This window comes from Megachile rotundata, chromosome 3 (assembly GCF_050947335.1).
Source record: "Megachile rotundata isolate GNS110a chromosome 3, iyMegRotu1, whole genome shotgun sequence".
Classification (NCBI taxonomy): Eukaryota; Metazoa; Arthropoda; class Insecta; order Hymenoptera; family Megachilidae; genus Megachile; species Megachile rotundata.
The window spans coordinates 3,653,265-3,678,192 of record NC_134985.1 but is presented as its reverse complement, the minus strand read 5'-3'; the positions used below and the strand labels follow the sequence as shown (position 1 = coordinate 3,678,192).

Genomic DNA, 24,928 nt, shown 5'->3' with positions numbered 1-24,928 from the left:
TGTTATGCAAGTTACAATTAAGTAAATATAATTATGAAATAAAATATCTAGAATGATAATTCCGATGCACTACCAAAAATCCTCAAATTCAACTTCACGTGCTTCTAATTGACGCAAAATGCATGTTTTTAACCACCAAGTCGAGAGAAGTAAAAGGAACCGCAGCGATGGTATCAACACACCACACACTTAAGATACACTTCAACTTCAGAATCAACGGAATTTAAGAGAAAAAAAAACACTCATTAACATATCACGCACCCAAGGGATGCAGCAACTTCTGACAATGAGTCAAATAGAAAAAATCGAAACACGTACACGAGTATCCTACTCAACTCGGAATTTCTACATTAGATCTTTAAAATAAAACAATGATTAAAATAGATTTATATTGTAATAACATAAAATATAATTATATCAATGTATCGTAATCAAAGCTTGAAAAACGAGGAAAATATTTCGAAATTCAGTTTCATCATTACAAGCAAATAAGAAGAAAAGAAGACTAAAGAAAGAAACAATAGATGTCGAAGTCCATCAATCCGATCAATCTAAACAATTAGCAAGGAAACAAGAACTAGCAATTATAGGGGAGAAAATTGAAGAAATAGGAGAAAACACGATAAAACCTACACAAGTATTTCAAGAACTTCTTCGAATAGATTCCTCTTCCGAACCAAGAAAAGAATTAATTCAAAAAACTAAAAATAAGAAGTAATTACTATCAAGTGATACCTTAACAACCTCTATAACATCCGTTAAAATTAATAATGTAAAAAGAACATTTAGTTCACTTAAATCAGGAAAAGACAACATAATTGATATTCAACCAGTAGAAGCAGATATTGTAGAAATAAAAAATCATTCCTGAAGAGGAGATTAGTAGTAATTTTATTACAATTGGACAAAAACGAAAACCTTTATGAGGAATAGATGGAAGAGTTAACAAACAGGGAAAAATTTAGGTACTCGAATTTCATATACTAGAAAATGTTTTATTAATTACAAAGGGAACCGCATCATTATAGGTTTAATTATACCGTTAAAAAGAATCTCACAACAAATATTAAAAAGTATTTACCATAAAAGGGAAACAAAAACTAACATTCCAGGTAAGAAGAATTTAAAAAAGATTCTTCAGTTAGACTTTGCTTAACCAACCACAAACATCATTTTTTGTAAAGAAGACATTCAACTTTTACTATTCGAGGAACAAAAATTGCGATTAAAAGAAGTCAGGTAAACCCTGTAGAAGACCATAAAGATATTACGAAAATTTAATACTGTATTATAAAATAATTTTAAGAAAAAAAATACAGCGACTTCGAAATGCACTAAAAAGTATAAAATAATTTCTATTTCATTCAATCATACAATTACGTCATAGATATGAATAAAACCTATTTACTCGTTAGGTAGTATATTAAATACATTTCAACCTTTTCGGAGGCGGCGCAGAATTAAAAGATTTTCTTGAACATGTCAACCTTTGGACAGCCGAAGATAGGCAAAGCATATATAGCTATTTTTTTTTCTATACATATAACTCGACAGCACGCCGCGAAGTAGGTGTTAGTGCGTATAGAATGTAACTATGGTCTATCAAGATTCATAGAGTATGCGACGGAAAGACTCGATCGCCGCATATACTATAAAGATAGAGTCAATCTGCCGCAAATTTGGTAATTCCCGCGTCGTGGGCTCTGTTTATAGGTTCTTATATCCATGGCTTCCTCATGCGAACGAAGTCAATTCAATTTCATTTCTATCAGAAACGTTGCGAAATGAAGATGCAGTCGTTACATTTACGTATATTACCAGATATATCTATAATGGTTCGTATTCTTTCTCAGGATTTATTAATTTCCAATACGCCATACCACAATCAACTGGTTATTGGCAGCAACGTTTATTGAGGTATTTTTAATTTTGCGTCGCCTCCGAAAAGGTTGAAATATATTTAATATACTACCTAACGAGTAAATAGGTTTTATTCATATCTGTGACGTAATTGTATGATTGAATGAAAAAATTATTTTATACTTTTTAGTGCATTTCGAAGTCGGTGTATTTTTTTTCTTAAAATTATTTTATTTCACGCTTTTTAGTGGAATGGGGAGAATTGTATAGGATACTGTGAGACAGTTCTTCCGGGATTTTTTTTGTCTGCGTAAATGCCATGAGCATAATTAAGTAAAAGACAACATGGATATTCGTTTTTCAATTTTTTTTGCAACAATAATCCTTTGCAACTAAAAAATGAAAAAATTTTTGGTAATGGTACCAATGGAGAGTCAGACTCTACAAGATGCGAAAGGCTTTGTTCCGATCGGACCACCCACCTAGGAAAAAACCGGCGAACATGCATAGAAAAAAAAATGAGGGACACTCTTTCAGAGACAAGTACGAACTAATTACATCATGATTGAGGGTGCTTCATCTATTTGTTCTTTTTTAACTTTCTTTGCAAAAATTTACTGCGCATGTGTATCTCTTACGGCTTAGAACTGCGCAAGGGTCAAAGTATCCGAAAAATAATAGCAGATCCTGCGCAACAAATTTTCTAACAAATCAAGTTGATGCATTTTTAGAACGATACGGAGACTGTATCAAGCAATGGGAATAATACACCAACGTCAACGTGAACTCAACTTGCGGTATAAGTCGCATGTCAGAGCGGTAAAGCTTAGTTAGTGTTTTGGTACAGTGCATTGTAATTGCCCTTTTTTGTCTTTCCCGTGCACGGCGTCCCACTAATATTAATAACAATAGTTTTTCGATAATATCTCGAAAACAAAAGCTTTCCATCAATTATGCAAGAGGAAAAAGTTGTCCAGAACCACGCCCCTAACAACATATTCCAAGGACATTAAAATCGTTCAAAGTTGATTTCAAAAGTTAATAACAATTTTTCGCTAATATCTCGGAAACAAAAGCTTTCCGCGAAATTTGTATATGAACAAAATTGTTCAGAATCATGTCCGTGATAAGATATTAAAAGCGCACCAAAATCGAGAAAAGTTTATTTCAAAAGTTGCCGGTTTTTTGTAATAACAATACTTTGCAATTAAAAAATGAAAAATTTTTTGATAATGGTACCAATGGGGAGTCAGCACCTACCAGATGCAAAAGGTTTCATTCCGATCGGTCCATCCAGCTAGGCGTAATCGGCGAACATACATAGAGAGAGAAAAAAAAAAATATACTGATCGAATTGAGTAACCTCCTCCTTTTTCGAAGTCGGTTAAAAAGTGATTATTATTAGTCCAAAGTAAACGAATTATAAAACGAAATTATTGGTACGGGAAATGATATTACCGACTAATAATAAGTCAGAATCAAAAATAAAGAACCCACGGTTATTACAGACATGTCAGTAGATATTTTCGGCAAAGCATCTAAATAATACTAAAGTGAATATTCTATAGTTGTACTTCTACCATCTATAACTTCTGCGCACTTTATATTAAAGTATGGTAGTCCGTAAGCAATATTAACAGATCAGGGATTATGCTTCATAGGATCAGTACTGAGGAATTAGCGAGGACCATTCAGATTTAAATGCATAGAATATCAATATCTTATCACCAATCAAATGCTTTATTGAAAAGAAGTTATCATATTCTAATTGAATCTTTCAAGTATTAAATTTGAGGCGGTTTCACTCGGACGACACTAAATTTGAGTCTAAGCAGATCCCGGACGAAACACACTCTCCCTCTCCTTCATTTTTCCTAACCCTTCATTGTTTAAGAGTAAACAATGGAGCGAATAGTTATCCCAAATATTGTTTTTTTCATCACGATCACATATGAAGACAAAAACTGAATCTGTACAACTTTTTCTTTTACAAAAATAGGATTTGAAGTTTCGTTTTTAAATTATTAATAAAAAATACCAGCCAATTAAAGTGTGTGAAAAGCGCGCGCGCAGACGCAAGAGCGATGGATTCGAGAGTAATGGCTGATCGTAGTCATGAACAACCCGGTTTCCGCCGAAACAGTATAATTGTTTAATATCCTTTATGTCGAAATTCAGTTAAAAGACAACTAAAGTGATTAAAAAAATGTTCATATATTTATTCTTTGTAAATAAAGAATAAACTAGTTATTATTCGTTAACTGAAATAAATCAAATTTCTGCACCTATAAATTTATACAAAATTGAAAAACAATTAAAATAAAACTCACTCATTGTTTAAAAATAATTTTGCTTCGTTAAAATGGATCTTCGTAACTGGATCGTTTCACTGAACGTGACTATTCGTAAAAATAATACACACTCCATAGTAGCGAATGCCATAGCCGGGTCAGTGAACTTACTTTACTATTACATTTCATTACCACTTTTCACTAAGCCCCTAATGAAATAACGGTAAACAAGCGAACACGCGTAAATGATTATCCAAAAATAACTTCAGTGATTGTTTTTTTCTGATGTTGCAACTTTAAAAATTCTAAGTTGGAAGAAAGTGAGGGTTTGAAACATCGAGTAAACAGATTATAAAACAATTAAACGATAACTCGGCAATCATTTCGTGGACGTCCGAGGAAACCCTTTCCCTTTATCTTTCTAAAGGGTAAAAACGGTTTTTATTTTCTTCTGATGAAGTGTACTTCTTCACTTTCTTTCGAGTATCAAATGTCGTTATAGCAAGGGTCTGTTGCGATGCGGCGTAGAAGTCCAATCGTGTCTAAATTTCCTGTTAAAGATGTTTATTAAAAAGGAGTCATTATATTCTAACTAAATATCGCAAGCATTATATTTTTAAGTAAACAATGGAACGAATAATTATCCCAAGCATTGCTTTATTCATTACGACTACACATAAAAGCACAAACTTTAGGCATTACAAATTAATACATGGAAATGAAACAAGGGATACGTCACGCCTTTCACTTCAATAAATAATTTAAACACTTATGGTAACTTCGTAGATAATCTTATACTAATTATACTACATTATGCCTGTAGAGTGTGCACAGCCATTTCGTATAATAAAAAAAGAAATGGCTATGCCGAATTATGCCCCGAATATGCATGTGGCACTGTGTCACAAACCAAACAAAAATTATGAAACTTAAGCAGTTTGCGAACGAAGCAAAATTTTTGTCGAATAATTGTTCCAACCATTTTTTGCTGTTCAAGAAAACAATGATTATGCAGTATTATGCTGAACTTGTGCGGAACATTGTCATGAAGCAGATAAAAATTTACAAAATTAAACAGACTATGACCGAAACAAATTGTTGATAAAAAGGAATTTATTGTCCAAGATCTATCTTTGCAATTATCTGATAGAAATAATATTACATATTTAAGTTGTGCTAATACAACTCAGTAGATGTTCTATTTTCGTCAGAAAGCACATCAAGCGAAGATACAAATTTTCTCTTGTTTCTGACACTTAACACTGTAATTTTATGCCGAAAACATACATTTATATTCGTACGACGGGAATAATTTTGCATATTTAAGTTCTGTTAGACTAGCACAATTCAACACAACTTCTAGTCTTATCATAATGTATAAAGGGTACTTTATCCTTGTTTGTGGCAAGAGGCTACAGCGTATAGGGACACAGACAAGAGTTAAGTGTCTTTTACATCGTTGTTTTGCGAAAGGATACAAATAATGAACAAAACTTTATAAAGAGGATGTAGAATATTGTTAATGAACTAAATAGAAAAAACTGAAGTTCAACTGAGCATTTCTGAAATGAAGATATACTGTTTTTATACACTGGAAAAATAACTTTCGCTTTATACAGAGACAAAATTTAAAACACATTAATGCAATGATTCTTTCTGAAATTTTTATAAAATATCTTAAACGAAATATGTTTTTAATTAATTCCTTCTGTGTCTCGTTCAATTCTACCCATTGACAGAGTAGTTTCGGGTAATAGTGCCACAAAAATGTTATGCAGCATATTTATTTAACATATTTTAATACTGCAGAAATAAGGAAAATATCTCTATGTTAAATTATTCAATCTAATATCCACTAAAATTTAGATTAAATTTAATACGGATATTTAGTCATAATATTTCACCTATTTAGGCTTTCTCAACTTCGCAATTACATCTGAAATACATTATTGTTGAAGTATTATCCAGATGAGCGTAAAAGTAATCACTAGACTTCAGTTATTTCTTAATATTATTTTTCTATCCTGAGAGTGTATAGGTAAGTAACAGTAATTTAAAAGTATTTTTAAAAAAACCAGATCCATCGGGGTAAGAGCATGGACGTAAAAAACATGAAGCAATTGCCCAATACAATTTTTAACCATTTTGCCAATGAAGTTGCAAAAAATGTTTACATTGTAGAATATATCGAATCGTTGCACAAGATTAATTAATAACTGAATTTTATTCTGTTAACTAATGTATCATTTGCATAAATTATGAATGTAAATCTATTTCATGAATGTAAATCTATACAAATATATATACTGACAAAAGAAGACGTGGATATTAGAAGGATACTTTCCACCAAAAAATCTGAAAAAATTAAGCAGTAATAATTATCCCAATGTCACATCTTTTTCAATTTTTTGTGGTTTTCCATTTTTTACAACTACAATTTGCGAGCAAAGATTTAAAAAAATTTTGTAGCAAGCACTCGAATGGTTTCCATCCTTTCATAAGAATATAATTACTTGTATTCATCTGAATTACGGGTCACCTTCAGATCTCTTGCAATATGCATACAGTTGGTACATGGTCAAGGGGTGTGCATAATTTGAAACACGGAGGAGTACAACTCGTCCGCTTGAATCCGATTCTGTGGTCAGCTTATTCAAGCTTTGGTCATGCAATTGGAGGCAGATCGAACATGTCGGTTGCTGTCAAGGCATTCTGATAATAGAGGTAAGTTTCAGAGGAATGGGAATGTACATCACACTGACTGTTCGGAGGGACATTCTGTATTGACCTAATTAAGCTATAGTAAAGTCACTATAACTGCTCGTGATGACGGTTGGAGGAATGATCGACGTATTTAGTATTTATTTCATAAAGCAAGTCATTATCTTTGAGGAACGAAGTCACCGGTGATGAGAAAGCAGTTATTGTGAAAACAAAAGAAACTTGAGATAGTCTTAGCTCAAAAATCTGAATTAAACAAAAATCTGAAGCAATGTCTGGCGAAGATCCAAATCATTATTTTGAGCACCTGCTAGAATAAAATTTTCTGAGTTAATCGTGCTATTTGTAATTTTACTCTGCTCATTATTTTCCTATTTGCTATGAATTTCTTGTGATCAAGATTACGTCAAAGTCGCAGGATTGTACGTTGTTGAATTCCTCTTAACGTTGGTTATTATGCCATAATGATGAAAATATGGGCTGTATTTCCGAATGAATCCCATTTCAATGCTGAAATTTTATTTATACATACAATATTCCATGAGCATTCCATATCCATTATCAACATCAACGGGTCTCTTATGGTTCACGATATATTCAAATTTTAAGCTCGCTCCAATATTAACACGATGAGCACCTTTTATGCGCCTTTCCTTCGTTCTTTTGAAGTTTGTGAACAGTTCTACTTGTAGCAGCATTATTGTTGCAGTTCGAAACGAACATAATAAGGTAAAACAAAGTAGTCCTTTGTTTATTCTTTCTACTAGCAGTGTACACTCGCTACGCGAGTAAAGTGAGTTTATTGTTTATCAATGCGAGGAATGACAAAGTTGTCGAAATTGGAACTCGAATTGCCTTTCAAATAATTATCTAGCCACTGCTGTTCTTTGTCATTGATGGTTTGAGTGCGAGGAGTAACTTTAAACGAACCTATCACAATTTCAAATCGGTCGTCATGTGTCTTACAAGGAAACATATCGAACCGCGACACACCGATTTTAATGAAACTTATGTGAAAGATAGTTCTCAAAAAAATATTTGACACGTATTTTTTTTAGCGGCCATCGTTCACATTGAAGGGGTGAAAATAGCCCTCGAAGTTGGGGGTTAAAACCATGTTTTTGGGAATATCTCCGGAACTAAAGAATTCATGGTATTGGATTTAATCCATTTTTTGTCCATTATTGGACTCAAGAACAAATGGCAATAAATTTAAAATATCCATGTAACATATGCGTCGATGCCACGGGTTCATTGGTAAAAAAACTTCGAAAAGTACTGGTGAACAGTCAGCGCATATTTATTTATATCAAATAGTAACAGAAACACCTAGAACAAAAATGCCAGTGTTTCAAATGCTGAGTGAAGTGCAGAATATACTAACGCAATATTGTACTGGTTTAATGAAATTATAAGAGTAGGGAGTACATATAAGTCGAATTTCGCCATTCCCAAACAAGTAGTGACAGATTTCGATAAAGCTTTGATGGGGGCTGTTGTACGAGCTTTTGGAAATTGTAAAAATTTAAAAGATTATTTGCAACAATGTTTTAATTACGTCACAAATATGAAGTATCATTTACCGTCATGTTGCTTGCGATTAGACATTGTACATTACATGCACTTAGTTGCACAATGGAAAGAAATGAAACAATTACATCCTAGAGTAAAGACATTTTATTTACTATTAATGGGTTATTTAACAAAAATAACTCATTTTAATGAATTTAAAAATACAATAGAAAATATTATAATTTTGTGCAACTGCGAAGGATACGGCAAAGGAAAAAATGGATTAAATAGCCCTGCTCAAGTAGCTTATGAATACTTAAAAGAAAGGATTCAAGATCCGAGTCTATCACAATTAACGGAAAATTTAACTGAATCTGAAAAACAAATAGTTTTAGACAATAGACAACAATGATTTAATTACTGATAATAGAATTAATAACAGGCGATGATATTAATATTTACTTTGCTCCTTCTTTGACCGACCGAATAAAAAAATTAGTATTATATTTTCCACTATATACCGCGGTAATGCTCGATGCATTTAAATGTTCGAAATTTAGTGGTAGCTCTGCAGCCGTAGAAGGAGAATTTAATGATTTAAAAACTAGAATATTAAAGAATGATTGTAGGCCAATGAAAGTAGATAAATTTGTAAGCCTACACCTGATGTCATTTTCCGGCAAAGCGAATTTAAAAATTTTCGAAATGGGATGCTAACTTCATACAGGTTAGAATGTATTGGTTACAATGAAAGACTAATTTCCACTGATAATGATACATTAACTGCCTTGGTAACAAATATCAGATGGTTTAAAACACATACGCAGGAGAATACTTCTGATACACAATATCTTATTTATTTACAGAAATTATAAATTTAAAAATTTGGATAAGAATTAGTCATTTTATGATTAACAGTGTCGTTGCGCTGAATATATTACATTATTATCAATTACTATTAATCAAATATATTATAATTGCTTTTAAGTAGATTATGTACGCGATATACATATTTACAGAGGCATATGATAGTTGTGTAATATAATTTATTTATTGCATCAAAGCGTGTTATAATTTACAAATAGATGAAATGCAACAGGTATGATCAACTTCAGTTATGTAAACATGAACTCGTATTGTGTGAACAAATAAACAACTGATTCATATTATCCGAATAATCCAATTATTCGAACGTTTTATCCTCGATTGTTTCCAATAAACGAATTTTTACTGCATTCGTCATTTGTATCTGTCTGTATGTAGTTAATACTATTGCGAATGAGATTATTTTAAAAAAAAATTAATACACGAGTAAACCCGGCCATTTGAATTGATCAAGTTCCTCGAGTTATATAAAATTTATTATATCAATACCCTACAGCCGTATAAAAAACGATTTCATTTTTCGATCGGATAAAAAACATAATATACGTAAGTTCACAAAGTAATCGTCAGCCTGGTAGGCGGATTGATTCTATCTTCTGTAAAAAATATTATGACGCTGTCGTTACAATTTTAATGTAATACTGGGTAGGCAGGAAATAGTAGCATAATCAAACGAAGTGTGATTCTACATTAACAAAGAAAATATCTTGGTATTGTAGCGAGATAACTTTTTATTAGAATAAAACCTAGAATAAGAAAATGCGTTACATGGAAGCTACCAGTACACCGCAAAATCTCGACGTACTTGCAGGTAGTAAGTGCCATAAAACATCTACCCGATCGCACTTCGACTCGCTGATTGGGCGGCCGAAGACGAACTACACCATATAAAAGGGCTCCAAAATACAGAAAATGTCAGAACCATCACAACCTGCACCTAGACTAGACCACTCTCGGAACATAGCAGAGTTGGAAACAGTCGCACTCCTCTCCGAAAAACTTGGACTCTACTAGTTAAGAATTGACTTTTACTCGGAAACCCAGCAGATTTGTCCTTCTCTATTCTAAAACCTCAGAACGTCTCTTCCCGCAAAAGAACAGCCAACGTTTTTCTTACTTTCCGCTGCAACGAATTCACGCTGTATCATAACTGTAACTTTTCTTGTTTAAATACCTTAACTAATTGTAAGCGTTACAGTATAATATTTCTATATCCGGGGCTCTCCGATCGAGAAAATCGTCTAAGAAAATTGTTCAACTTACAAACAATTTAGTAAAATTTGCTTGGCGTGTATCCCGCTACTATTATTATCTCTGTCGCCTATGTTCCGTACGGGGGTACATCTGGGGTTAGGATTTTGAAAGTTTATTTATGATCGGACCGATAGACAGCCGTTTTTGTCCTAAAATATTTCAGGTTTTTCCAGTCCTTAATTTTATTAAGTACATGTTCTTGCCATAAATTTAGAGTTAATTTTCGCTTCATCCTCACGGCCACTTCTTGATCATACACACGGTTTTTTCCAAAGGGTAACTTTAGAAACGGTCACGTATGGACCTTACGGTAACTTATGGTCGCCAAATGTATCTAGAAGAAAAAATCGCGGCATTGCTGGACGTTCGGGGTTGTCCTGCCAACTTTGTGAGTCTCCCTCCTTTCCTAGACGAAGACGCTTTAAGAGAGCTATAAAGGGTGGGCCCAATCATCAAGGAGGCACGTTGATTGGAATTTGGTAAAAAAATGTAAAATCCAATCAGCGTATGATCTCCAACTTCGTTGTCTTCATAGGAGTCAGGACGACAACGAATTACCAGGTTTAAATCAAACATCAAAATAGAAAGATCAAGTCAATCGTTCGGACAGCGATCAAACAAACTTTTCTAACGGTAAAGTCGATCGAGCGGGACTTAGAAAAAATCGAAATCAAACTCTCTTGTGAGATAGTCACCATCATTCGGGCTTAGCGATACTTGCATTATTTTACTTTACTCTCAATTGTTTAAACGAAAAGAACTGGCAGAGTGCGGCTAAACCTTGAACCAGTTGTATTTCAATTATTTTTGAAATCAATGCGTCGTGATTAGACAACAAGCCTAAAAGATAGATTGAGATTTACGTCCTCAGCCGAGGAATTTAATCCGCGTTTCTAATTGCGACGGACAGTCATTCATCGTGAGACTGCCACGAAACACTCTGTGTGCATTAGTGTCAAATAAACTAATGAGATGTAACAGCAGTAGTGAAATATACGACAAGCAAATTGTACTAAATCATTTGCAAGTTATCCAAACTTTAATGTCGATTTTGGTTTAATCCAAAAGGGAAGATGTTATGCCAAAATATTTCCTTCCGCTTTAACACAGAATCACCTCCTGCCCTATTGTACTATGCTTTTTGGCTCATTCTATATATTGTCACTATCTGTAGGTAAGTCGAAGAGTCGGCGAGCAGGCCGCAAACGGGTGAGCAGAGCATAAAGGTTTCATATGGAACGGCTCGTATCACCGACGCTCATGTCGCTCATGATGCACTACGTAGTCTGGATTAAGGTTCTTTACGGAAACTTGGTGTATGCTCCCTTAGAAATACGTATCGCGATACTACATTCCCGTGGAGACAAGTTTCCGGCTGAAATCTCTGGCAATTTTTGTACGAAACGCTTTAAGTCACGGGGCTACGTTGAAAATCTTTCGAGATCAGACAGATAGGCCTTGTTTCGCGAATCGTGATATGGGGACTTAGGAAAACTCTCGAGAAAAGTTACGAGCCGCATTGTCGTCGTAAAAGAAAAACAAGAGGCAACAACGAGGATAAGGAAACAAATTGTTAATGTTCAGGAGCGGAAAAATGGTTGACAGTTTGATATAGGATGCTTCACAGTACTTAACAACCTCAAGTAACTTATCAGCTTTTAGTGGTAGAAAAATGTATGACAGTACAGTATGTCTCGAGCGCAAGGAACAAATATTGCGTTTTTTGAAAATTTGTTTATGTCAATGTTAAGACGCCAGTAATTATTATTTAATTTCAATATGAAGATTTCAGCACGAATTCAATTGTAAGTAGAAGTAAATATCAGGGTAATACCACACCAAATCGATTCCTCTTGAATACCGCATTTTTACGGTGTCTGAATACATAATTCGATTCCGATTTCACGGATTTTATTCCATACTAGGGGGCTGTGCCCCCTGGCCGCTTTGCGGCCCAACCCCCCAATGCGCTTCGTGCCTATTTCGTGTGAATGCGCTTCCAAAGTGACATGGTGGGTGGACCGTGGACTGTGGAATGCAGAGGGTAGCGTTAGGCGTGAAAACATTACGTTATGATTTTATACTATAGAGAATGATATCATACTCTTTGCTGGTGTTGTACCGTGCTCTTCGCGATTATGCTTGTAGGCGGCACAATAGTTGCACTCAATGTGTGGGGGTGAACTCGTTTATGTACAAGTTAGGTTGAACAAATTAACAATATAAGTAAAGTGCTGATGGAATTTATTCAGCAATAGGTTGTTGATAGGTTATAAAGTAACTTGGTTGAATGTTGGATCGAATCTGATATTTTTACATTTTGGTATGCGTGAAGTAAACAATTTCTCGGAAATGGAGTGGCGGTTGTACCAATCGCGATGTAAGTTGTAGAGGGAGGAAGGCTGGACTAACGGTTTGGTTGTTCAGGTAGTTTGGAAAAAAAATCTAATTTTTAGAAAGAAGGTTACAGTTTGGGTTTTTTTCCGATGTCATGTATACCATAAAAGGTTTAGGTTATACTTGTACAATACTGCAATGCTACAGCTGGTTTAAAATATGTTCAAAAAATTCCACGCTGTGAAGGGTGTGATGTCCTACAATTTTCGAATATTTGTAATTTGCAAGGTTGAGAACTATGACCCACTCAAACGATTGGAATTTTCTTTACAGAAAATAAATATCACAGTTCTTAATCATTGTGAACTCCTTTGCGTTCCTTAACTTCTATTACCTACCAATTTCCGAAAAAAATAAATCGAGAAAGGGTTTCTGAATTAAATATATTGTAACAAAACGAAGTATGTGACAAATATATTTTTCACTTATTATAAATAATAAATAAATGAAAATATATATATTCAATCAATCTACATATTTATGTGAATTACTACCTGAAAGTTTTAATCGCTTTATGTATTCATTAGTCAACCACCTGTATCTAAAAACTTTAAAGAGCACAGTTTTAAATGTTTCACCATGAGAAAAACAGAGATAAAACACATAGTCGTATGTTGATGGAGAGAAACATGGTAAATAATGACCCCATCGTTTATTTTACCGACGTAGCTTCATCGTAAATTCATAAGTTGCGACACACTGAGTTTCCTGCTTTAACGACTATGTGTGCCGACCCAAGATGCGAGAAGAGTTGTGGTGTATTGATCATCCATTTCTAGTGGCATATTCTCGTTATTTCTAATAATTCATGTTGTGCCGGATAAGGCTTTCTCGAAATATACGCATATTCAAATCTCATGTCACATTCAAACGTCACAGCTTATCCTGGATACAGGTTTATGTTCAGGAGTTTCATATTTCCCTATTACTGACAAATTCTATAAAAATATTTGCTAAAATATGAAACAATTCCTTAATTTCAATTATTTATATGCATAATATTCACAGTAAAACACGCTTAATCATACAGTGGCCATGAAAATCAATATTATTTATTGTCAGTCGACATATAATGCAGCCATTTTCTAAAACTATAGACTCTTTATGAGCATCAGTAAGTGATTTTTTAAAATACATTTAAAAAAAAAGAAAAATTTTAATACAATAATAATTTTACATAATTAATAAAAAATTCATTTAAGAAAAAGAGAAAAATTGAACTTTTTTTTTAATATGATCGATTGCGTGACTAAATATAAAATACAATAATTTAAAATGAATTACACACTATATCTCCTTTATCAAACATGCAATGTGTATTAGCAGTTTTCATTAATATTCACAGAGCAGATGAAATTAACCTAAAACCTTTGAATTCTTTTTTACGCGGACGCGAGAAAATAATTTCAGAAAACGACAGAAGTATGAAAGAATTTTATCGTGATTTATCGCGTATGCAAAAGAAAACTCCAATTTCCACGTCTAAGATCCGCGTTATCAAGATCCGTTAAATAAAGGAAGTGGAAAGAACAACTTTGTATCTTCTGGTAGACCTTGGTATGCTTCTTGCACAGTTGATTTGAATATACAGTATTTAAATGCACATTTCATCTGCTAGAATTGGTGTTATTCTCTTGCATCTATGCTCTGCTAAACGTAAAATGGAAACGATACATCAACGTTAGAAATCTGATGATTCAAAAAGTTTCCGTATGTGCAAAGTCTTGTTACAGTCTTGCATCTTTTTAGGAATAATTACGGGAAGTCCTGTAATTTAGCATACATTGATCAATATTTTTATGTAACAAATATTTGTATACCCTGGTCGGTAGATTTTATATTATACGGGGGATTTACGAGCATCCCACGAGCTCCATATTTTTCTGAAATTCACATATACGCTGCCAAGTCAAGGGGTAACACCACCCTAGAGCCCGAAATAGAGGCCTAACTTTGACAATTTTTTTTGAAAGAACGATAAACGAAAAAGAATTTCTTTTCAGAGATAATGCTTTTCTTTTCAGATAATTTTTTATTGTCATTTTCGTACAAAATGGAGGCGACAGAGCCGATCGGCGGAAACAGCTTTTGTAAAAACACTCTCACGGGAGGACGGATTTCTCGTTATGTATGAGTCGTGGGATAAAAAATCAAAAGAATTTATAATCCATGTACAATTGGCTTTGGAAATATGTAGGGGTTTTTTGATTAATTAATTTTTGCGTTTTTTAAGGAATGAATCGACTTTTTCCATGAAAAATGAGCACTAAATTGTTTGTAAAAAAAAAAGTTTACATTCAATCAAAAAACGGCTACGTACTTCCAAGGACAATATTGTTGTGCAGCTACTGTAAAAATTTCAATTCAATCCATGCTATAGTCACCGAGAAATCCGTCCTCCCAGGATGAAGAAACTGATTTCGAGAAAAACACGTTTGAAGTTTTATGAACATTTTAATCCTTAAATTCTCTGTTCACCGCTAATCTGCAATGCTTGTACTATACATTTGGCTATACAGATCAGTGTTTGCCACCTTCTCTAGCTTTCTGGATACTTCTGTTTGTTTTATAGGTAACAAGTAAACTTATTAATTTAAATGATAACAATAATACGAAAGCGATGAATTGCAACATACCGCGCGAGTACTCAGGCGCGCTCTGAGACAAAATTGATAATTGAACCATTTAAAATTTGTTTTACACTATAAATCAAACGGCATTCTGTTCTTAAGACCCTAAAGTATTGTTTCAGCAAAAAAAAAAAATCGACTTTCTGAAAATCCTAGAGTGGTGTTACCCCTTAATATTCCACCTTCTGTGCGAGTTTACGAACTTTATTCAAATATAGGTACGTAATGTTACTCACAGCAAATACTACATTTATTCCGTAGTTTGAATATGCTAGATATGAACAACAATTAGAACTGTTGCGTAAGCAACGAAAAAGATTTTCATATCCTTTATCACAGTATGAAATTATATCAGAAATGTATAATAGATATCGGCTAGACATGAGTTAAAATTTGTTGAATAACACTATTTAAATATTATTAAAGAACAAACTTAGTATTAATTAACAGTCTGCCTTGAATCGAACAATTTGTTGTTATTAAAATTTGTTGTTAAAATTACATTAATTAGTTCAACAAAGTCTCACTGTATTTATTACTGCCGTTAATCCTTTAATACTCAATTTTATTATGAAGTACAAATATCCTCTTTTAGGTCGCAGATTTGTGTAATCATAAGGAGGTACTATATTTTTGTATATCATATCATTTCACAAAGCCACGTATACATATATACAAACAAGCAACCAATTCTTTATACTTACTTTTTCTTTAACTCGCATTTTTAATTATGTCATTTATTCTATCTGATTGTACTTCTATCACATTAAAAATAATTACATATTTCCAAGAAAAAATTTCATTCGAAAAAAATATTAGAACCAAAGCAGAACAAATGTTCATCCTTCAATTAGTCTCTGAATATTGGTTTTACTTTATTAATTAATAAACCTGTTAGTAGTTTCGATTGATAAGTATGATATAATTAAAATTAATACTATATTGTATCATTTGTAATGTCACTTTAAAAGAATATTAATATGCGGCTGTGGATTATACAGTTCATATATTTATCAGGTATTTCAAAGATAGCACGAACGACATGTGCTTCTAATAAATTATTTGTTAATACTATTAAAAATTCTTTGTCCATTAACTTTAATATTTTCATAAAATTTCAAGCTACAAAGAGACATCCTATAAATGCTATTTTTGAATACTTTTATATGATGAAATTGTATTAAGTTTGTAACATTAAAACCACTGAATGATTCAGATGAACAGATCTTTATATTTCTTATTTGAAATTACAAAACTTATTAAGATGTTTTTGGAATCTGTGTTGATTTTCATCAAAATAAAAAATTAATTTCAATGTTCGTTTACTCCTAGTTAGTGAAAATTGATCATTTAATACAATAAGAAAGTAATTATTAAACTCAAGACTATCCTTCAAATAATTCTTCTATCGCTAAATACTTCCTATTAAAACAATAAATCCCATTGTTTAATAAATATACCGTGTCGTTCAAAGTGGTACAACGATTTGTCCTAACTACTTCGGTCTCTACCAAATATCACTACAGAGAACTTGTTTTCATACTAGCATACTAGAGTTAATAATCTTATAATCTTTCTGTCACGATTTAAATTAATGATTAGTCAAGCTAAATACACTGAACTGGCCTACTAGATTAACTTGTATGTCAAATGCAATTTCGCTTACGTATCAAACGGATTTGATTAATAAGCTCATTACTGAATATTCAACAGTGGATTTCCTCTGGATGTTACGCAGCTGCTTATACAATACCTATTTGCCTATTGATCAACCGACTGCTTAACGACATGATCGATAGCTCAAAATTATTCAGGAAGAAAATGTTCTAAAGATCCAAATGCAAATGAAATAAACGCTATACCATTTATATTTTCAAACTCTGTACGAATTTTGTATTTTTATAACACAATAAACATAACTCTTGCTTGTATAAAAAGTAAAAAAGCTATTTTTAAAAGGATAAGAAGAACAGAATAGAATTCATCTATCGCAACAATTTGCGTTAATATAAATTCTACCAATCTGATTGTAACATAATGTTGAACAGTAGACTTCCCTAGGGAAAGTGGATATATAGGAAAAGATTGCCCGGCCGATCGCTCGAAAGTCAGTATACATTATGCCTAACTTGCACGAGACGTTTTCATTGTCGACAAGGAATACAATTTTCGCAAGTAAACGTTTGCACGCAAGTGCTGAGCTCTCCTTTCTTTGAATTAACATTCTCCCTTGAAAAACTTACCGTGTTCGCCACTCTACATACAATTGACATTACAAGCGTATGGAAAACTAATTTGAGAATAATTATTAATACTGATTGTTTGTAGTAATATCAATAGTATTAATAATAATAGTTTAATAGTAGATAAAATATAATAGAAAATAAAAATGTTTTGAATTGCTTGCAATATCTGTTTAGGTAAATTTTTATTTTGAGACAGATAAATCCGTAAATATTGATACCATTCCTATATATGCTTTCTTTCTTATTTCATTCTTCTCTCTACGAAATATTTATTAGATAAATATGAAGGCGTTATTGAAATAATGCGAGGATATTAATGCACAAAGTACATACCGATAATATTTTTAACTACATATATGTCACAGTAACCACCTTATCAAAATTAACGTATATTCTATCTATAATAATATTTGTTGTACAAAGAACTATGATAATTACTTTATTTACATTCATTAAACTATCATAACCGTAACATGAACTGCACAGAGACAGTAATAATTATTATATTAATGCACATTGTATAGTCGAAACTAGTAGAATTATTTCGATGATAATTTGAACAATAACATAATCTACGTAACTCTGTACTGTATAAATACATAGTGAATATAGCACGTATTTATAATAATAATTTTTAGATTACAGTCTGTGTAATAAATAAATACTACAATTTTACTTAAAAGTGCCTAATTAATAAATATTCATCCTTTCCTCATAAGAATTTTTCGTTGAATTTAAAGAGGCATAAGTATTTATTTGCTCGTTGTTTGTTTAAACGTCCTACAATATCTGTTTAAATTGTTAAATTGTACTGTTACAGATATTTGAACTTTCATAGAAATGCTAATAAGCTATTATTTTTAAAATAAAAAGATCAAGTTTGATATCAGTTGAATTCAAATTCTGTTGACATTATAAAATTGCAAATTAAAACAAATATGTACAATAATGTATGTTCTTCACGATACAAAACATTTGAAGCTGCTAAAGCAATGAAAAAGTATGCTTATTTATATCTTACATATTTGAATTCATTGTTCAGCCATTTAAAATAAATTTTACAATTGCATTTTAAACTCCGCATTGCTAAATTTTCTGATTTAATAACTTCCAAAGTAACTATTGTCAGCATTTTTAAACGGTTAATTTAAAGAATTTCAAGACTTTTTAGCTAGAATAAACTTCAGACTAACTCTCAAATACTATAATATAATTTACAAAGAAATCAGTCAATCTACACACATAATAATTCTTTCTTAAAATAAGGAAAATATGAAATTCAATGTATTCTTTGACAGATTATCCGTGTAGCACTTACTACACGAATACGCAAAATACAAATAGAGGTACTTAAACGGTTATTAAAATTACGGTCCGTTTTAAAACGTTAAATTACTGAACGTGCAAATCAGTGCAACTCACGCTGTCACACTTCCACATACGACTGAAGTGAAGAAAGGCAAACATAGCAACCAACAACGAAAAAGTAGCAAACACACAGACACTATACAACGCGACGAAGCATCGCAAAAAACATACATCGATCAGACGTTATTATTCCAATAAAAAGGTTTGGCAAATACCAATTTTGGCAAACATTTTGTAAATTATAACAACTTATATGTATGCACAAAGTTTCATAAAAATCGGTTACTGTATGTAGGAGTTATAAGCAATTGAAATTGACAAATGTTATATATTTTTGTTTATAAGATTATGACTAGTCATGTCTTTTGGCGAACAAAATGCTCTGCATCTGTACCTCATGCTACAATTTACTGTATATATGTTTCGCATTATCATCATAAACTTACGTATATAACAAAATTTTTGAAAGTAGCTTTTGCTTTTGTTGAGCAAATAACAGAATACAATTTAAACGAACTTGTATATACGAAAATGTTTTTGTATTAAACACAGCTTGCAGAATGTCTCAATCTGTTGTCACAATTGTAAATCAGTCGATCAAAAGCATTAGAACTATTAAAAGCAAATCTGATGAACCTGTACAAGTTTAAATTTAAATTCAAAGTATTAAAGATATTTGGTTTCGTTAAAATAAAGTTATCGTTACGTTTTGCTTTAAACATTATAAGAGAATCAGCAGAAAGTAAATATTTTAAATCGCATTTAGTTTCGATAATATAAATTCAAACAATTTTTTTGTGAGTAACTTCCACAAACTGCAATGTTTTTAAAGTGATGGATGCACATCTTTTAGAAAAATAATTTCTCTAACTAATGGAAAAGCTTTAACTATTAGCCTCTCGAATTACTCAGTTAGTTTATTATAGCCATATTTCCTATTTTAAAAATTATTCAAATACTTTCATGAGCCGTGTACTTATCTTAAAAAATTAATTAAATCTCGTAACATAAATGTTTAGCATGTTTTATGGAGGTCATTGAAGATATTTAAATACCACGTTTGACTTAGAATTAATAACTGGACCTGTTTCTAATCTTGGTTCAATATATACATATATATCAGTAAAAGGCTCTTGGACATATCCTCTAGCCAGAAATATCCTCAAGATGAAGCGAAAACAATTTCACTTAATTTAATCCGTTGATAAACCTGACGCTGCCATTGCAAATTGTAAGATGACTAATATACTTATTGAAATCACTATTCTACGATAATATAATTTATAATTATCGGAATAAAAATTCATTTTTAATCAAATGTTGCAAGTGGGTAATTCATTTTAGCAAAAACGCATAAAAGAGATTATATAATAATCGTTTCAAAATGCATTGCGTTTAGTTTAGTAGGCCGTACCTCTGACCAGCGTGATCGAAATGACCAAATAATTGAGTGAATTATTGGATATGCAAAGTGCTTCCATTGGGAATCCCCTATTCAGCTAATATTAATGCAACTCACGAAAGCTGTTATTGATTTGCGATCTGATAATTATTCCTCTTACAGTTAGCGTTTGTGTTTTGCTTAAAGATTTAAAATGGAACGAATTTCGAAATGATTTCAAAAAAGAAGGGCCTAAATCAATTATTCACTGTTTTAGAGTCAACAAGCGCAAAGTGTACAAAATAAAAAACTTGCTACATTCTGGCTATCAATTAAACTTAGTAATATATAATACGTTTTAAAGTTTTCGAAGAATATAATTTTTACTCAATTTCGAATTAAATTTAATTTTGAAAGCAAAGAAAAGAGCTTTTGGAAATTTTAAAATAATCTGTCAAATGTATATTTGTATTAAGAAGTAAATATGTCAACTCACATTCTTGGAAATTAATGTATTCGTCCTGTATAAAGATTTATTATCTTAAAACTATTATTTCTTAGTCAAGTCATTTCTTATTTCATGTCAAGTAGTTGACTTCAAAAGTAAGTTACAAATGATGTAGTAACACAAAAGAACTGTTACATAGTACACATAGCGTTTAACTTTAAAATAATCTCTACTTCTTATACTATGCATCAATGATTGCCCAAATGTTTTTCTCATAATTTGTAATTATACAATTAATATTTAACTACTGCACTCAATATTGTTTCAGATTATTACTTTTTTTTCCAATTTATCTTTCACGTCACGTTATTTCTTACAGTTTTAAATTGCTGTCTTATTTATAGGATTTTAAAGCTCTTTAAAAATAATGACACTCAGTCTTTAGAACAACGCTATATTGTCAACTAATTATAGGTATTTCAGAATACAAAAGTATAATTTAATCTTAGTACTATGACTCTCACAGTAAAAATATTGAATGCATTCAATACAAATTTTTAAAGCTTGTTGTTAAACATAGTAGTTGTTCGGTACTATTTAATTCTCATAATTACGATTTAATTCTTAATCTACTAAATCCTTTACATAATTATCCTACTGTAACGTCCCTGTGACTAGTCCCAGGTATTTACAGCGCTTATGAAACAAAGAGCGGCTTTTGCCTATTAACCACTTGTGGTGGAAAGACGTGCTACGCACGTCGAGATGTTTTTGTTACCGGAACGCCAGCGACGTGTTGCGCACATCGTCGGGCGATTGCTACAGAAAAATAAATGACGTGCATGGCACGTCCACTGTTGAATGAAATTTTTTACCGAAGCACAGTTTCTGCTTGCTCTTCATCGTGTAAAGTTATCAGTATTGATACACATGTAATTTTATCCTTCTGCCTCTTTATATTCTCTTCTCGAACCCACCCGCCAAACGCTGCCTGAACGTGCCGCGAAGTGATTTCTGCTCGACTGTTCTGGCACGCGCAACCGAGAATTTCTTTACACCGCAAGTGGTTAAGCGACTCGTTTTTACTATAACTAATTCTAAAAGAATGTGGGATCGTGGTGGCGTGTGGTTAAAGAGTGAAATCTACAGGTTAATACTTTTCATTAATTAGGTTTATTCAATTAATGATGAGAAAGAGAGTTATCATTAACAATTTCTTTAGCAAATATAAAAATGTATGTACGACTGAATTCTATAAGCAAATTGGAGTACTATACTACACTTGTTGATATCGCAAATCGCAAAACGGTAGCTAACTACTTCAATTACGTGGTTTTTATAATGATGTACGTAACGCAAAAATATAATGCAATTTAATAATGGATCTAGATTCTAACAAAACTGACAGAACAATATTTGGTTAATTACAAAAACTCTAAAATTTGTATTAGACGTGGAACAGTTACTCCTTGTTTGACTCTAAACTCTTAACTAATTAGTTCATGGCCCCTTTTGTCAGAGCACAAATCGACACCCAAAACATGATCGCTTAATTGGGGAGCCTGCGTTAGCTGGCTACTACAACTACCCAACGGTCGAGTATCCAAATGGCTGATACCCGCTGTCCAGTCAAAACTAAGAATCTTGTAGGCTCTTACCAGTTAAAACTGCTCCAGTTCGTTGTTTCCTAAGAGGTCCGGCACGTAGTACTTCAAAGATTATTCTGCGCTCGCAGCCGCTGCTGCACGCCCTTTTATACCCAGAGAATCATGGGTTTTTCCCGCTCAAAAAGTAGTTATTATTTTATTACGCTTTATTTAGTAGGAAATATATATTAGTTTGATTAATAAAAATACGCTTTGATTTATTATTAATTAGTTTCTCACAAGTTTTCCCGTTAAATCGTATTTTTAATAATTTTTAGATACGCAAATTATACAGTGGGTAAAATAAGTATTTGCACACCCGATTTTTGTTAAATAACTCTGCATAAATAAGGGGTATACTGTTACAAAATACTTTATTCGATAGCTTATTACAAATGAAGAAAACGTATGTTAATAAAAGTCTCAAAAAATTATCAACAAGAAAATAAATTAACAAAAACAGAAATTTCGTAGTCAAATAAGTATTTGCACATCAATGCCTCCGTTAATAAGTTAGAGATAAATTGTGTAACAAAAGTTTTAATATTTTGTGTGCATGCCGTTAGCGTCTATGATCGCCTGCAATCTTCTTGGCATTGACTCAATTAATGTTTTGGTAGTTTCTGCTGGGATTTGTTGCCATTTATTGTATATTAATTTCTTCATATCTTCTTTGCTGGAAATCTTCGTTTTCCTTAATTCTAAATCCAGTATATGCCATAAATTTTCAATCGGATTGATGTCTGGTGATTGTGGAGGAGTTTCTAGTCTTCTGGGAACATTGTACAGTAACCATTCCTTCGTTTTTTTGGCAGTATGCTTCGGGTCGTTATCTTGCTGAAAGTGATACGTGTCCCTGATGTTTAATTTTAATGCACTTTGTGATAAATTATCACGCAATATATCAATGTATGCTAGAGCATTCATTGTGCTTTCAATAAAAGCGATGTTGCCAACTCCGTTTGATGCCATACTGCAAATTTTTCTGTTGCCATTCTGTATTAGGTCGTCGCCATACAAATTTTTTTCCATCCGACCCAAAAAGATTGAATTTGCTTTCGTCCGAAAAGATTACGTTTTCCCAAAACTCTAACGGCTTGTCTACGTATGCTTTTGCGAACTCTAAGCGTTTCAACCTATTTCTCTCATTTATGAAGGGCTTTTTCCTTGCCGTTCTTCCACACAGACCAACATTATGGAGAACATTTCTTATGGTTTGGGCACAAACAACTTTACCTGAAGTTGCAGCTACTTGATTGCTTATTGATTGAGCACTTGAGAACGGTTTTTTGCTCACTTGTCTTATAATTTGCCGCCGATCTCTATCAGATAGTATTTTTGGCCGGCCTGATCGGCGTTTATTTTCTACACTACCGGTTTCCTCCTGCTTTTTTATCACGTATCGAACACTTGAAAAGTTTACATTTAATTTTTCACCAATTTTCCGATAACTGTAACCATCATTACGTAGTAAAACGATTTTTTCCCGCGTGGTTGTTGAAAGTTCAGATATTTTCCCCGACATGATTACTCTATGGATTGTAATCGTCAACTGAACCGAAAATGTTTATTAGACCATTCCCGTGAATGGTTTGTTTACATTTGTACTGCTTACGTTTAGCTACAAACTTACCAATGTCGTTTTATAAGCATATTGAGAACAGTAACGCTGATGTGCAAATACTTATTTGACTACGAAATTTCTGTTTTTGTTAATTTATTTTGTTAGTTGATAATTTTTTGAGACTTTTATTAACATACGTTTTCTTCATTTGTAATAAGCTATCGAATAAAGTATTTTGTAACAGTCTTTCCCTTCTTTGTATGATTGTATTTAACAAAAACCAGGTGTGCAAATACTTATTTTACCCACTGTAAGTGTTTCAATAGAAGAAATAATTAATCGCAAACAATACATAAAATAACAGCTAAAAATATAACGCAATTTATAATGAGTGAATAATTAATAATATATATAATATAAACATTTAAATAATAATTTATAATAACTTTGTTTCGAAGTATATCTCCTGTCTCTTTCTAACTAACGCGCGCGCCATCGATCGATGATCTACTCTAAACAATGTTGCACGCGTGAGCTACCCCATCCCATTACCACGCGAATTTTTATGGTGCAGTCGGTAATTTGCGGTCGGTAATACAATAGAAAAAGATACACGCATTAGCATGTTTCTTTATTTATCGACAGGACTTAATGTGATGTTCCCGGGGACGTTACACTACTTATCTTTCTGAATACATATTCAACTTATCGAAAAAGTACATTTT

General features: G+C 32.4%; 1 protein-coding gene across 10 annotated transcripts in view; it reads left to right on the top strand.

Moving 5' to 3' along the window:
- Positions 1–24,928, top strand: part of LOC100880577 (uncharacterized) — a 789,502-nt gene that overhangs the window by 265,381 nt on the left and 499,193 nt on the right. The gene's annotated exons all lie outside the window — the stretch shown is intronic.